General features: G+C 33.6%; 1 pseudogene; it reads right to left on the bottom strand.

The window, feature by feature from the left end:
* Window positions 1–2,901: 2,901 nt before the first annotated feature.
* LOC113000691 (uncharacterized) lies at window positions 2,902–7,831 on the bottom strand (annotated as a pseudogene).
* Window positions 7,832–10,253: the final 2,422 nt, after the last annotated feature.

The following is a 10,253-nucleotide window of genomic DNA, read 5'->3' as shown; positions in this document are numbered from 1 at the left end:
AACCCTGCCCCTAAAATATTAGAACTAAACCCTAACGCTTAAAATAAAAAACTAACCCAAACCCTAACTCTTAAAATAATAAAACTAACCCTAACACCTAAAAAATAAGAACTTAGCCCTAACCCATAAAATATAAAAACTAAACCCTAACCCTTAAAATAAAAAAAAACTAACCCTCACCCTAAAAATAAGCACTAAACCCTAACACTTAAAATAAAAAACTAACCCTAACCCCTAAAATATAAGAACTTAGCCCTAACCCATAAAATATAAAAACTAAACCCTAACGCTTAAAATAAAAATAACTAACGTTTCTAACTAACGATCAACACCACTGTCACTCAACCTCGATTGATCCACTCCATTTATTTCAACTTCTAAATGTAATTTTATTTCATTAGAAGTACACATTCAACAAAAAGTAACTGACGATTTCATTGAAGACCACCAAGTAAATACATTGAACAAAACCTAAAGCAATACAAGTCAGTCATGTAACATACATAAATCAATTAAATGAATTACTCCCACGGTCAGATTGCATTGGACATTGGCGCCTATTGTGCCCTTCAGCTCCACATCTACTACATTTTTGTTGATGGTCAGATGGTTCGACCCAATCCATCTCATTCCTTATCCTTATTGATTTTGGCCGACCTTTCGCACAAATTGTAGTTGGGTTAGGGATTAGTGTCCATGCCTCATCAGAAGGAGGAATAGCCGGTTCATTCCCAAGAGGCCACCACTGTGCGTAGTATGCTTTTAAGATGTGCTCATCGGTGTAAACAACATCTATATATTGGTAGTAGTTCATGCTCACGTAACCACAAGCTACAATAATGTGTGAACATGGATAGTGAAGCGCAGAATACCTTCCGCATTGACAATAATGGTCATTCAAGTTAACTGTCCATTTTTGTCCGCCACGTTGCGTTATAGGATTGAAGGTCTCACTACTAGAATTATTACTTTTTAAGTCGGTTAAATCGCACATTTTACGACGGTTTTGAACCGTCGTAAAACAAGGCGTCATAAAAGGCAAAAAAATTATAAATATGGATATGAGAACCGTCGTTGTATATGCCACTTTTTACGACGGTTATATGTTAACCGTTGTAATATGTTGTATCAATCTACGATGGTTATCTGCTTAACCGTCCTAGTAAGCGTGTACGGTAATTGACATTCTACGACGGTTGTAATTTAACCGTCTTAGAAAATTCCACCTACTACGACGGGCTATGAAAGACCGTCTTTATTTGTGTCTTCAAGAAATGACTTTCTACTACGATTATTGGATAACCGTCATAATATGTCCACACACCTGTATTATGTCTTTCTAGTGCAAATTAAACAACTGGCAGTTTTAAATTGAACTTGAAATTATAATCATAGAACCAGAATGGGTGTCTCCCATATCATGGTAAAGAAAACAAAAAGAAATGGCTTTGTAAGATAAGACATATCCAAGGAGGTGACTAATCTAATATCACGAATGAATGAAATTAAAACTTACTTGCACTTGAAGCTGGAGCTGCTTTAAATATTCTATGGCCTCATCTAGCATTCAAGCTCTGTCTATCTATTGAAAACAAACACAAAGGAATCATAAAAAAATAATAATTCTATAAAAAAAATAGTAATATTTTGTAAGAATATTATGTTTATGCTTGTTGAGAATTACGCGGCATGGTGCATTTCTATTTATAGTCTTCTTTGGAGGAAAGTTTGATTAGTTTGACCTGTACTGCTTATTAATAATGTACCTGAATATGCCTATAACCCAGCTAGTGGGACTCCACTAGCCACTAGGAGTTGTATATTTCTTGAACCATTTTATTTTTCATCTTATATTATATTTTTATAAAAAAAATATTTATAATTTTATTTTTATTTAATAGTATTGATAAAGATTACATTAAAATTTTAAATTATTCATTACAAAACAAAAATTTAAATACCAAATTAGCAATATTTAGAAATTATATATGAAAGTTAATAAATTGTTTTTTAACTAATTTTAAATTATTTATTTCTAACATTTTATTAATTTAAATATAAAATTAACTTCTGTAATATCCTTAAGAAGTATTTTTGGACTTTTTTATGGCGGCCCTAAAAGGTACTAGACAAAATAAATGGGTGTGTGGGAGTGGGAAAGTTGGCTAATGAATTTCCACCGTAAATAGGAGTTCAAAGCAACAAGTAACAATGTCCACCGCTCAAAATTCTTCAAATACATATTTAAATAAATAAACGTTAAGTTCTAATCTCTAGCTAGCTAGACCTGTGAAGCACCATCATATACTTATTTGAGACACAGCTAGACACTAAATATAGATATTTTTCTCAAAAGAATTCAAACTTTGATTCATTATAGACTCAACTTGTATTTTAAATAAAATATTTATTACAAAAATTAATGATTTTTAATGATATCATAATTCAAGATTAGTTGATATATATATATAAATTTACGCATAAATGTCCACTGCCCATAATTCAAGATTAGTTAATTTGTTCATCATAAATTTATGCATAAATAACAGTGTCCACCGCCCATAATTCATGATTAGTTTATTTGTTCATCATAAATGTCCCTATCCCGCATTCCCACTCCTCTATTTGAAAAAAAGCTACCAATTTTATTATATAAATTTTACTAGGTGTTAGTAGTATTTTATAAGTCATTTTAGCTAGCAATGTTTCATACTAAAACCCTACAAATTAATCAATAAAAATACTCGTAAAAATTATATGTATTTTTCGGTCTATAAAAATACTCGTAAAAATTATACATAACAAAAAAAGTAATTTACAATATTAATACCTTTGAAGTAATGCTGGACATTGAAATGTTAATGAAATTTGCTCCAGCTTCAGTTGCTACAGAATAAAATTTTATCCACAGAAAAAACTTCTAAAATGACATTGAGCATTTCTAAGCGTAGTTAGGAAAATTTCACGTAGCCAATGCATGAGATTCCACATATTCCAAAGGCAAATCACACTAATGCACAACAAGTGAAAAAAATAGAAACATGCAGAAAAAATGCAACAAGAGGAAGCATAGGATAATAAAAGCAAAAAAGGCACATAAAAACTATCAGATGTTTCCGGACTTACTGTGCAAATGCTGACAATATTGGATTGAACTTTCATAGTTTCAATATCACATTCTAATTGTTGCTTCCAATCAGAAAGTAAAGCCTCGTCCTGTACAAGTTGATTTAAAATGGATACAAGAACTGTATATAGCAATGGAATAAATTTCATATTGAAGTTAGTCTAACATCAAACCTGAGGCAGCTGTATTGTCACTTTGTTTGGGAAAAGACGCCCAAGTTGCTTCAAGGTCATCTATATCAAAGAAGAATACACTAAAAAAATAATGAGTACATCTATGTAGCATAAAGCATTACCCCATCTCAAGGTCACAAGGCAGCAACTTGAAAAAATAATTAAAGTTGTGCCAAGACTCATCCTCCCCTTACATTTTACAAAAATGAATAACAACAGCAGCTTGAAAAAGTTGAACCGGATTCTTCCACCACTTATAGAAAAGAAATTCAAACCATCCATCTATTTAGGCATTTCAAACTAAACCATGGAGAAATTTATCATGTTGCAGCAAAAGCAAAATAATATTACTTTTATATGCACAGAATTCTAGAATCCAGAGAGTATAAGATCTAAATAATTGACAAAATATGCTCCATGGTAAGTACCTATCAAGCATGAGTTATATCCTTAATAATTTTAAGGAAGTATCTGAAGTCCAAGAGGAATAAAAGTGAAAGAGGTAAAGACAAAAAACACAGAGCCAACAGTCAGCCAATTACTACAACATTAGGTGGCAAGCTTTCAAAATTATTTTTCAACACTTCTACTCTAATTAAAGGTAACCTATGCACAAAACAGAGAAGGGTGTTAGATATACTTCTTCAGGAATAGAGGCATCTTTTGGACCGGTAAAGAACTGGCACAACCTCAAAAATATAATTAATTGCAACTTTATCTGCATCATCCCCTCCAGAACCATCTACCCGTAGTAAATGATTTATCAAACCAGAACAAAAATTATAGCATTCAATATGCTAACATGCAGCTAAGGCAACAAAACTGCAATAAAAACCAGTGAATTACCAGAACAAAAGAACCCACGATCATCCTCACAAAGGCCTCCAAGATCATTGCCATCTGGAATTGATTTATCAAACCTAACCCCAATTTTTGAAGACCTTATTATCTTCAAAAGCAAGCAGAACTTTGCCCCGGGAGCCATAGCTTGGTTCCCTGATCAATATAGAAGAAGAATAAAATCTTAATTTTCCAGAATAAGAAAAAAAATATAAACTAAATAATTAGATATCAAAAAAATAGCAGGAGGACAAAATATCAACATAAACAGATACTTAAAAAATGTGAAACTGAAATAAATAAACTGCAAAGCTTTGTAGACAGTCTGTATAACAGAAATTGAAACACCTTTTGAATAGCTATGAGCAATGCACTAGAGAAAAACCATAAAAACACATAACACAGTAAATCTAGAGCTTAAGTGCATTTAGGTTTAGTTAAATGCAAAGGAGAATGATAAAAACACAAAAATATCTGAACTGAAGTACTAAAAAAACATACACCAAGCAATGAGAGACAATCGACAATTAGTAGCCTGGCACCAAAATGCTTCGCAAGTGCCTTGCACAAAGTCTCCTGATATATTTCCGAACCTACGCAAGAATCATATAAAATATCACTTCTCTATTACAAAAAGGGAAAATAGCAGCAAAGAATATCAACATAGCTATAGTTCACATGTAGTTCAGGCAACATAATCAAGAGATAAAATAATAAGCAATTGTATGCCAAAAGAACCAAAGACCACCTCATCACCTCCACTTAAAATCAGACGGGAATTCTTTCGATATGTCTTGCCATTAACTTGAATAGAAGCTTTGCCCCCTGTGATTTCAAGTAATGCAACAGACAAGCCTCCACGCTGAACAGAATCCAAATAACAACTGGTCAGTAATATTGAAAGACATGGAAATGCTCAACTGTAATTTTCTTCAGTAATATCTTTAATCAAAGGCGCGTGCGTTGTCGAGTGAGGTATCTCGTCTCTATGTTGAGGTGGTTGGACACTGAACACAAAACAAAGGCCTTCATGGAGGCAGACTCATCGAGCGCATCAGGGCCAAGAGGAACAACATCGGACAGAGGCGGAAGTGGCGACAAAACCTTGGGGACGGGGACCTGAACGGTGGCGTCGTCCCTGCACGTGTCGACGAGAAAGTCGTGGAGCGCTCAAACGTCGTGGAGCTCAAGAACCCTAGGGTATGAGGGAGACAGGGCTTGAGGGGGTTAGAATGTTTCCATGAGACTCTAAGAGGGAGACCGTGCTTAAGGGGGTTAGAATGTTTCCATGAGACCCGTTCTTCGTGGGAGACAACGGCGGAGAGGGAGAAGAAACAAAAGAACGCTCGTTCTTCATGGGCTAGGGTAGAAATTGAAAAGGATATACAAAGACGATCATTAGTAAAACCCGTCGTTGTCTTAGTTTCATGTAATTACAATATTGCCATCGAAGAACATTCTAAGACGGTTGTCTACAACCGCCTTAGAATGTGTGACGTTAAATACAAAAGTTATTTTATTTATTACAAAATTTCCACCACTCTATATTCTAAGACGGTTATTGACAACCGTCTTAGAACACGTGTCGTAAAAAATCCCTTTTGTAGTAGTGTTTCCTCTACTTCAAACCTTGTCGAGTGGATATCATACACGCGAACGATGTGCGAACAAGCTTGTTCTTGATTTTTCCTAAGTTTTGTAACAAGCTTAGAACAATAAACTTGGCCTTCTCTTAATTGTCTTTGGGCTTGGCGACCACGATCAACAAAGTACTTTCGGCACCTACTATATGTTGACTTGACCAACGTTGTTATTGGAATGCTGCGACAATCTTTCAACACCTTATTCACACATTTTGATAGGTTGGTTGTCATGTGACCATATCGTCGTCCAGATGTATCGTAAGCCATGCTTCATTTTTCCTTTGAAATGCGATCAATCCATCTTGCTATGGCTGGACTCAATTGACGAAATTTTTCTAAGTTTTGATCAAACACATGCTTGCAAGGAGTGTACGCTGCATCAAATTTGTTATCATCAAAAGTTGTACGTAGACATCAAACTCAAATTAAATTAATGTATAAAATAAACCTTACCCAATTTCTTGAACATCTCTTTTTGTTTCGCGTTGTTGAATTTGCGATTGAAATTGCTGGCTATGTGTCGGACGCAGTACACATGATAACCGTGGGGAGGTTGCCAACCAAGATGTTCGTTAGCGACAGCAGACTTTATACTCGCGTGACGATCAGATATTAGACAAATTTCATTCTTATCTGTGACGTGTTCACGCAAGTGGGCCAAAAACCATGATCATGTTGTTAACGGCTCGCCTTCGACCACAGCGAATGCTAGAGGAAGAACACCACCATTTTCATCATGCGATGTGGCCATTAACAGGGTCCCACGGTATTTGCCGTATAAATGTGTGCCGTCAACTTGTATGATTGGCTTACAGTACTTAAAAGCCTCTTTGCATTGACCAAATGTCCAAAATACTCGATGAAACTGACGATGTTCGCGACTTACCCTATTACCAACAATAAAATCATCATGTAGTATTTGAAAGTAAGAGACAGGAGAATGATTTTGCATGTGTGTTAGCCATGACGAGAGTTTCGCATACGACTCTTCCCAATCGTCATATTCAATTGCAATCGCCTTTTGTTTGGCCATCCATGCTTTTCTGTATGAAACCTTATAGGAAAATTCACTATTTATCCTTTCTTGAATCAAAGAAATTTTTATTGATGGATCTTCTCTGATCATGCCTGTAATTCAAATAATAAAATAAAATTACAAATTAAAATAACAAATAACACAAAAGTAGGATAATATGAACATAAAAAACGTACCTACTACGCAAGTCGCAATTAAATTTGAATCAAGCTTCTCATGGTCTTGTGTCATAGTCATATTTAGACATGTGTGCGGTCCACCCCATTGTGTCACTTTCCATGCATCAGTTTTTTTTGATAAAATTGCCCTCATATAAAAAGGGCAAGGAGACTCTTCGGTGTTGTTGGGGCAACAAAGGATATATTTGTGTGATTTCGTTTCAACAACCTTAAAAGTTTGATGCACCTTCATCACATATTGTTTCAGTGCATTTTTGACCGCATCTTTCCTGTCAAAATCCATGCCAACATATAATTCTTGTCCAACATTAAAAGTCGTTGGCATGTCCAGACCACAAATGTCCTCCTCGTCCGGATGACTCCAATTGATATTATTATAATGCATAGCATCATTCCAAAATGGATTTTGAATTTGTGGTACACCTAATAATTTAAAAAAAAAATCACGTCAACAAACTACTCCTATTTAGTTACCATTAAATACAATTCTCATAAAAAAGATAGATGTATTCAACTAATTTTGTATTTCACAAACATTTACCTTCGGTTGGGTGAACAATTGAAACTGGTTCAACGATGTCAGTGACTTCATCGTATGTATCAGATATTCCATCATCACTATCATCTTCATCGAAAGACTCTTCAACGTATGAGTTAGATGTAAGATAATCATCATCATCATCATCTTCATCATCATGTAAATTGCTTATATTTCTTGGCAGTTCCGACTCATGATGAGATACATTACGTCCACATGACGTAACAGAATTTGCAGCATGAAACATCGAACCACCAGCAACATCATTTTCTACGTACAATTCTAGAACTGACATTTGTTGTTGTTGTTGAAAACTTTCGATCATAGTTTCAACATCTTCGTCATCACAAATTTGCAACGCAACATATTTTCCTGAAACTAAAAATCTACAACTTATAGTAGAAATAATTTCATTATTTTCTAACTTTACCTTATCTCCAATTTTTTTTTCAAAGCATTGAAACTAATTCTGCGTTTAATCTGAATGGTCTTTTTACTGCCTTCAAATATTACACCATCATTGTCTTCATATACTCTTCCGTTGAAATACAACACTGTAATAATTGAATTCATGATATACCTACATCATCAAAATTAAAAATAATTAATCATAACAATAGTAGTTTTAAAATAAATAATTACTCCAACTAATTTTATAATAAAAATTCTAATTAAAAAAATTAATTCACTTAAACTTTACCTTCAAATATTAGTCTAACAAATAAAATCATTACTTCAATTAAATATAAAATATTTATTTGCTTCCTCTATTAAACTTAAACTACACATTCATACTTTATTCTAAAAAAAATACTCTAATTAAATAATTTATGGAAAATTCCTCAACTTCAAAAAAATTCCAGACAGACACAAAATGGAAGGGTTATAAATGAAAGGATTACACTTAAAAAAATTTCAGACGGAACATGGCCAACACGCCTAGGCGCCCCAATATTTGTATCTTCGAAGCCGTTTTTCAGTACTAATTAACGAGAACAACTTACTTAACTCAAATGACATATATTCAGTAATGAAGGATATATCATATATATACATATGAGAAAATTAGTAGGAAAGTATGTTGTCTATATATAGGAGTGGAGGAGAGAGACAAATAAGGCGTAATTTTTCCTCCATCTCCACTTAATAGTCTCAATGGTTAATTAATTAAATTACATGCACGTATATGTAAGGCAAAAAATACTCGGTGAACAACTAATTTGAAACTTAGTGAGACAAGGAGATAAAAGAAATATATACAATTCAAGTATAACAACTAATATGATATATGTGATAAAAACAAAGAGATACAAAATTAGTGAGTGTTAAAGAATTAATTCAACTATATTTTTTAATTTTCTGCACTGGTGATTGCTTGGAGAGATAAAATATTCACCTATTATTTTTCGAAAACTGGAGAAGTATTAGACCTGATCTAGTATAAAATAATCTAAAAATCCAAGTAAACTTCTTTTAAGATTATTAAAAATCAATAAATTACTAATAAATATAATAACGAAAAATTGTTATTCCCATGTTAGTAAATTTAAATGACGGGACTTTTAAAATTGGTAATATTTTTCTTATTGTTTTTATAATTAAAATTACAATTTCTTTTTGTTAACTTTTACTAAATTTTATTACAAGTAAAATAAAACTTCGTACTCAAAACAAACCACAAAAAACTTAAGAAATTAAATGTAATTATTTTTTGTCTTAAATTAAATTATATGTCAAATAATACTTCAGACGCAAAAACCATTAACAAAAAGGCTTACAAATAATTACTACTAATATTTTTTAAATTTAAAATGTAATTTACAAAATTAATACACTTAAATTTGAACTTCAAATTTCATTCTAACCATAATATTTGTTACTTCAAAATAAAAAATTTGTGCATCATAAATAAACAAAATGAAAGAAAACTTTATTTAAATAAATATAAAACATCCTTACTATAGAATCAAACTTCAAAACTCTTCCTTCCTCTTTCACAATACTTTCTTCAGTCTCAAATTTATGCAAGTGCTGAGTGTGATTGAAGTTTGTTCTATTTAAAGAAATTTTTTAGCAAAAAGCTACATACGTAAATTTACACACCATTATTAAAGTAATTCTGTATGGAAGTCACCTCCTAGATGCCTAGCTCTTTAAGTTGTCATGCATGTGATTTCTGATTTCCCTATCCAATACAGTGCCCTATTCTCCTCCCTAGCCTGCATAAAAAAAATTTCAGTGCATGTGAACCCTAGCTGCATCAGATCAGGCTTGAGTCTTATCATTCAGCATCACCGTCCAAGCTTCAGTCCCATCAAACCTGTCCAAAGGTGTAACGCAGGTGCCAATGGCGGGACTGTCCACGTTGGCACGTCTCGCCAGCACCAATGGCGATACCACCTCCTCTCTCCTACTCAGCCTATCCCGCCAGCACCAATGGCGGTACCCCCTCTCCTAGTCAGCATGTCCCGCTGCTACAAATAACGGCACCCCCTATCCCGCCATTGCCACTGGCGATTCAAGCTTCCTACCAGTGTCAATGGCGACACCCACGTAAGGAAGAGACCCCCTCTACAATTTATTTTAAAAGAGACCCTATTCCGTAAATTGTTTCTAAAAAAACCCCTGTACAGTAAATTTGCCATCAAGCTTCACACTCACAACCTCCATTTGAATTTTTTGTTGCTAATTTTTTTTTAATATCCTGTGCTGAACTT

The sequence above is a fragment of the Glycine max genome, chromosome 2, assembly GCF_000004515.6.
Source record: "Glycine max cultivar Williams 82 chromosome 2, Glycine_max_v4.0, whole genome shotgun sequence".
NCBI classification, from domain to species: Eukaryota; Viridiplantae; Streptophyta; class Magnoliopsida; order Fabales; family Fabaceae; genus Glycine; species Glycine max.
The sequence above is the reverse complement of the archived record's forward strand: the minus strand, read 5'-3'. Positions and strand labels throughout refer to the sequence as shown.